Here is a 7153-nt window from a genome sequence, read left to right as displayed (position 1 = left end):
TGTGAGTCCCAGCGAGAGAATGCGAAGGGAAGAGGCAGGACCAAACTTGAGGCGAATCCAGTGGCATGTCGATGGGTCTCCAGGTGCGAGCTCTGAAAGTGACAGGAGGATGTGACGGGAGGGATAGGAGGGAGAGGGGTAAACGCAGCGCCCTAGAAATATTGAAGACAAAATTGGGCCCCAAATAAATGATTTACTGAGAGGCATGTCATTTCCTTGTATTTTTTTTTTTATAAATTTATTTATTTTTGGCTGCACTGGGTCTTCGTTGCTGCGCGCAGGCTATCTCTAGTTGCAGAGAGTGGGGGGCTACTCTTCCTTGCAGAGCGCGGGCTCTAGGTGCGTGGGCTTCAGTAGCTGTGGCGCACGGGCTTAGCTGCTCCAGGGCATGTGGGATCTTCCCGGACCAGGGCTCAAACCCATGTCTCCTGTATTGGCAGGTGGATTCTTAACCACTGTGCCACCAGGGAAGCCCCTTGCATTTTATTTTGTAGTTCTCTGATGCGGAGATAATGTAGGAGCTATTGGTATGGTTGACTAGGTATGTGACCTCAGAGGAGCTTGAATGAGAATGTAATACCAAGATAAGTCGACTTTCAATTCAACTGACTCTTTCCTGCAAGATCCTTTGCCGCAATGGGGGAATTAAGAAGGGAATAAGGTAAGAAGGTCCTCAGGGTTTGGGGGTAAGCGCACGGTCTAGTTCGGACTCATCAATAGCAGTGCTAGGAGGGGCAGGAGAGACGGCCAATGAAATGGTTTTGGTTGGGGTGTGGGGCATCCTGGATAGCTTTCAGGGTGAGAACATCTTAGAACGATGTTTTCGTTAAGCTCTTTATGTTTACAGTATGAGATTTAAGTTTTCATAGAGGAAACAAAATGGGGCCAAGGTAGGACATAGTTTTTATTTTGTATCTTTGAAGAGGTCCTTAGTATATTATGTGCCATCTTTCCTGCTTAACTGTGGAGGCCTATTTTAGGAAACAGAAATGTTCCTAACTTTTTTATTTCTATCTCCAGATGGCAAGAATGAGTCCAACATTTCCAAGCAAGGTTGTTCTTTTTCCCTTTTTGTTTACTTTGTCCAGACTGTAGCCAAAAAGATTCATCTCAAGGTATTACTTATTCACAATTGCTTTCCATTATAATATGCTTACATCTTATTTGAATGAAATTAACATAGCTTTTGCTTATGTAGTTTTGTTAAAAATCACAAGGTCTAAGGATAGTACATGAATGGGGGGAAATTGGTCCATGGGGGATGTACTTAACTTGGCTGTAAGATGTGCAAAGGGGGCTTCCCTGGTGGCGCAGTGATGGAGAGTCCACCTGCCGATGCAGGGGACACGGGTTCGTGCCCCGGTCCGGGAGGATCCCACATGCCGCGGAGCGGCTGGGCCCGTGAGCCATGGCCGCTGGGCTTGCGCGTCCGGAGCCTGTGCTCCGCAACGGAAGAGGCCGCAACAGTGAGAGGCCCGCGTTCCACAAAAAAAAAAAAAAAAAAAGATGTGCAAAGGGTAAGACCTGGAATTAAATCACTGTCAGTTGGTTAGACTATTAGAAGCTTTTCTATCACTCAACCAATTAAGACCTGAATAAGGGTAAATAGAAATAAATAAGTTTTCAATTAAAAATTGGTTGCCTTATTTATTTTGGCAAGAGTTTTATTGAGATATAATGCATATGCCATACAATTAACCCATTTAAAGTGCACAATTCGATGGGTTTTAGTGTATCGTGAGTTGTGCCACCATCACCACAATCAATTTTAGAACATTTTCATCACCCCAAAATGAGACTCCCTTTTCATTAGCAGTCACTCCTTACATTTTCCCTCCCCCAGTCCCTGGAAACCACTAATCTTCGTCTGTGTAGATGTGCCTATTCTGGATATTTCATATAAATGGAATCAGAAATTAGTCTTTTGTGACTGGCTTCTTTCACTTGGAATATTTTTAAGGTTTATTTATGTTGTAATACCAGCACTTCATTTCTTTTTATTGCCAAAAAATATGCCATTGTATGAATATATACCACATTTTATGTGTCCAGGTTGTTTCCCTTTGGGGGCTGTTACAAATAATACTGCCATGAACAGTAGTGTATGAGTTTGTGTCGGGGCGTGTGTTTTCATTCCTCTTGAGTATATGCCTAAGGGTGGAATTGCTGGGTCATATGCTAACTCTTATGTTTAACCTTTTGATGAAATGCCAGACTTTTTAGAAAATGGCTGCACCATTTTACATTCCCACGAGTGATGGGCGAGGGTTCCAGTTTCTCCACATTCTCATGGGTGTGAAGTGGTATCATTGTGGCCGTTGCCCTTTTTTAAGGACTCAAAGTTTGTAAGAAACTTGCTAGAGGATGCTCCTTGAGTGCAGAGACAATGTCTAAGGTGAATTTGTGTTTTCAATCCCTGGAGCACGAATAGATGCATGTGTTTCTGCTGCATTGTTTCCTGATAATGTGGCTCCCACATTATTCTGACAATATTCTTCTAATTATTAATTACAGATGAATTACAGAAAACTGCTATGTTGCAGAACTGATTTACTTAACCGTAGACCTGCTAGATGAAAATAACCCACTTACTTTACAGAAGCCACAAGGGGTCGCTGCTCTTGGTATTCTTAGTGTACTTTTGGATAGGGAAGTATGCAGTCCCTTATAAGTGAATCATTGATTTTGAGTTGTATTTATGTATTTTTACATGTGCTTATAAGTTTTACATGCTTTTTGTTGCTATTTTTTATTGTTTTACTGGTGACATTGAAGTTCTCAATTTAATCATTTGATTACATCTTTGCTTCCTTTGATAACTTCATATCCAATGATTAAACCTTTTCACTGCTGTTCACATAATGAATTGTCGTGATTACTGCATGTGTAAATGAGGATATGTCAGCTGTATTAAAGATGTTATTTGTCAAAAGCATTGACCAGTGCAGAAAATAATTTAAAATAAAATATCTCTTTTCAGGAATTATATTCCTGGAGATGTTGGAAAAAGATTCCTGGGTCTTGGAAGATAATTACTAGAAATATGCAGGGGAGGTAATATATCTTTCTTTTTTTAATGTATTAAGTATTCCTGGAACGAAAGCAGTGAATTGGAAGGGGAGGATTGTCCAAGTAAAAAATGGGTTTATAAAGGCTTGAGTGAAATCTAATTTTCTGTTATATGGTATAGAATCTCATTAATTGGTTACTTGGGGGAAAATATAGTAACAGCTAATGCTTATTGAGTGTTTACATGTAAGACATTGTACTAAGTGTATTATACACACATACACACAGTTTTTTGTTTTTGTTTTAAACTCTTATTTCTCTCAACAACCCTATGAAAGTAAATAGACTTTTTTGCCTTCTAGGACTGGTATCATCCTTATTGAATACCTACCTTTTTGTCAGATTTTTAGCTAGTTTTACATTTATTTGTCATCCTGATATAATAAAATGTATTTCTAGTGACTGACATATTCTTGCTGAATTTTTCATCCTTTCAGTTCTCTGGGGGCTTTTCTGCTTCAGAAAGCCTTAGGGTCTTGAAATTATTGGTGATTAAATATAAAGACAATTCTGAACCTGATCCTTTCCCAAGAATTTTAGACCTTTTCAGGTAATTTATAAGTTGTGCGTTTTAGTTTTTGGATATGGATTGTGACCTTCTGTGTTAGTTGTTTATTGCTGTGTAACAAATTACTCAATATTTGGCAGTTTAAAGCAACAAACACTTACGGAACATTGGGGAGAGGAGGTAGAAGAGAGACAGCAGCTTCCAAACTGTCTCAGTTGGCAAGCCTGTGTTCCCTGATGGCTGTTGGCTAAAGGCTGCAGTTCTTCTTCACCATGTGAACCTCTCCATGGGCTGCCTGAGTGTCCTTACTGCATGATAGCTGGCTTTAGGACATTGGTCCAAGAGAGAAAAGCCAAGATAGAAGGTTGTCTTTCAATAGTCTTGAAAGTGACAAAACACCAACAGGACCCTATTCTGTTGGTCCTGGTATGGTATAGGTGGGCACTCTACAAAGGTGTGACTGCCAAGAGGTGTAGGATCATTGGAGACCATCTTGGAGGTTGGCTACCACACTTTAGTTAAATACTTTTTTGAAAAAACTGTTTCAGTTTATTAAATCAAAAGATTTAATATTTGACCCTCAAGTCAGATAATTAGAAGTATGAGAGCACATGATCCAAATAAGTGCTCTCTTTGCTACGGTGCATGGTTTCTTTCTCGCCTGTGTATATATAAACTACTTAAGTGGTGCTACATTCATTTTGGAAAGTTTCTAAGGAGTTTATAAGAAAGTTCAGTTTATAGTCAGAATCTTCTGCCTTGATTAAATATTGTTTTTCTCGGCCCCATTTCCCCTCTCCCAATTCCTCCTATTTGGAGGTGGTTAGAGAAGCTGGTGGCACTAGACTATAGATAGAAATTGTGTGTCCCCTTCCTCTGTTATTTTGCTTGGGGTTCAGATTGACTTGGAAGAGTTGAAATTTCTGTTTAGAGTTTTTCAAGGAATGTAGTCCAGTTACTTACAGGCAATTACACAAATATTTGACATAGGATGGAGTAAAGATACAAATATGCAACAGCAGACTTAGAGCAGTTTGCCCTTTTCCCCCAAAGTTTGATTTTTATCCAATAGGGTGAGTATACTTTCTTTTCTTTCTGCTACTTCCCCCCACCCCCACCGCCATGGTCTCCGTCTCTCTTAATGAGCAAAACATAGACCTCGTCAAGAAGTCAGAATGGTCCAAATTGGCAGAATTCTAATTAGTTCCTGAGATTTCTAATCTTTTGAGTCTTTTCCCATTATTACTGCTTAAAAGTTCTTTGTTAGCAGAGACAACTTTCCCCCTTTTCCTTTAAAGCTTTAGTGCTTCTGATCATTGGAAACCTTGTCTGATAACAAAAACATGACATATAAAGCAAGGCATAACCGGTTTGGGAATGTATTAAGGTATGGTTACCCTTCCCATATCAGGCTTTATGTTGAGAAGACGACACCTCCAAGTTAGCATAAGGTAACCTGTGCAAAGTAGTAAATGATATGCTTGACATTATCTTTGTTATGGGTTTTTTCCAATCATAGTAAAATTGGAGGTCTTATCTGTTCTATGTGAGAGAATTGAAAACTATAGAAATGCGCATTTATTACGTATTTTTTAAAAGAAGCTAAGCAATAAAAACTTTAAGACTAGAGCGTAAGTTGAAAATAAGAAGAAAGTATAAATGTCCAATGATTAAACTTTTCCACTGCTGTTCACATCATGATTTGTTGTGATTAATGTATGTGGATGAGGACATAATGAAAAAAAATCATGAGGCTTATAGATAAAATGTGGTTTTTGTACATTGACTTGCCTATAAATGTTTTTCATTTTAGGAATAAAATTGAAGGGTGTTTTTCTTAGAGAACACCATTTGTCAGATTTATCAGGAATTCGAAGATTTATAGAAGGTAAGAGGTTTATAAACTTTTCAGTTTTGACAAAAGACAAAAAATCAAATCTGAGCAAAAAATTGGATACTGTATTCATTATATATTGAGCATAATGTGGATATCATATTCAATTAAAATTTTTCCTTATTTTTTCAGCTTTCAAAGGTAACAAATACTATTTCAAAAATAATATAATTTTCCAAATCAATAGATTTGATTCAGCATAGGCAGTTGGGTGGGTGGCGGGTAGGACTCTTAACCTTGGCAGTCATCGTTTCTTAAAAATAATACAATTCTTTCAGGCCCTGAATTAGAGATCATATGTTCCGGGATTTAAATTTGCTGAATTATTGGATATTCTGTACATAATTGTTCGGTGTGCCAGTGATGACCATCCTATAACTTGAGCTTTGTTCAAGAATAGCAGATAGGCCGGTGGTCAGAAGCTAAGAATCTCAAATCTAATACCAGATTAATCTGTCATTAATCAGGCGTGTAATCTTGGGGTGTTTTTCAAATTGGAGGAATATAAAGCAGGAAAATTTTTGTGAATACTCAATGTTGATTTAAGTTAATTTTCTATTTCTTAAAGTTGATATAAACTTTGTTTATTGCCCTTAATGAAAAGATTTACAAAATAAATGCATTCGAAAACAAAATTTAAACATTAACTGGGTGGATGCTACTGTTTTGCAGAAGTAATCATAGTACTGGCTGCTATCTAGTAAATTTTGTGCCTTGTGCCTTGTGATGATTGTAAAGTTTTACAATCTGGACAGCAATATGGTTGTCCAGAACTTTACTCTTTTTCAGACCTAAAGATTATTGAAATGAGGGAAGGGGGCCTAAATTCACAAAAGGATGTCTTTGGACTGTCTGCAAATCCTTATTTGAAGAATTCTATATTATATTACCTCCAAACATTCTTTTAGCTCTAGTGAGTAATTCAGAGTCTTGGAAGTAACAACATTCTTTTGAGAAAAACTGAAGTTTTTATTTGATCTAGGATTTGGCTTGGATAGTAGTTAACTAAATTGGGTTAAAAGTTGATTGTTTTGTTAACTACCAATACAGGTTTTTCTTTTTAGATACAGGTAGTCCTTACTTTGCACCATTTCACCATGTGTGAATATCAGTTTTCACAATGTAGTTAAACAACACCTGTCCCACAACAACACAGCTGAAATTTTAGTTGTCACAGTATTAACTGAATTATTGCATAAACTTTGCTACTGGCTCTTTATTGCAAAATCATTATTCAAAGAAAAGATGTGCATCATGAACAGTAACAGTTACATCACTTCTTTCAAAGTCTTGGTGATTGGTCACTGAACATCTATTAGTTACACACAGATAGTAAAGCATATAGTTGTGTTGCCTCCTTGTCTCCTAGGGATAAACCCATGTGAGATTTTGCAAAAATAGAAAATCAGAAGAGGGAATTGGTCAACAAATATGACAGAATAGCAAAGAAATGAAAAGTGATAATACTGGAAGTGAAATTAGATGTGGTTAGATTTGAAAATGGCCACAGCAAAGCAAAGATAGGATGAGACCTAGGCCTACATGAAGCTGTAGTACAAGCCACATTTTAAAAGTCTGATGAATAAAAAAACAATGTAAAGTTGCTTCAACATCTTTTCATTTAAATTGTACTAGGAACAGAAAGCCGCTGATGGTTGAAATGGAGCATTTACTTCTTTGGA

This window comes from Hyperoodon ampullatus (assembly GCF_949752795.1).
Source record: "Hyperoodon ampullatus genome assembly, chromosome: 1".
NCBI classification, from domain to species: domain Eukaryota; kingdom Metazoa; phylum Chordata; class Mammalia; order Artiodactyla; family Ziphiidae; genus Hyperoodon; species Hyperoodon ampullatus.
Note: the sequence above shows the minus strand (reverse complement) of the source record.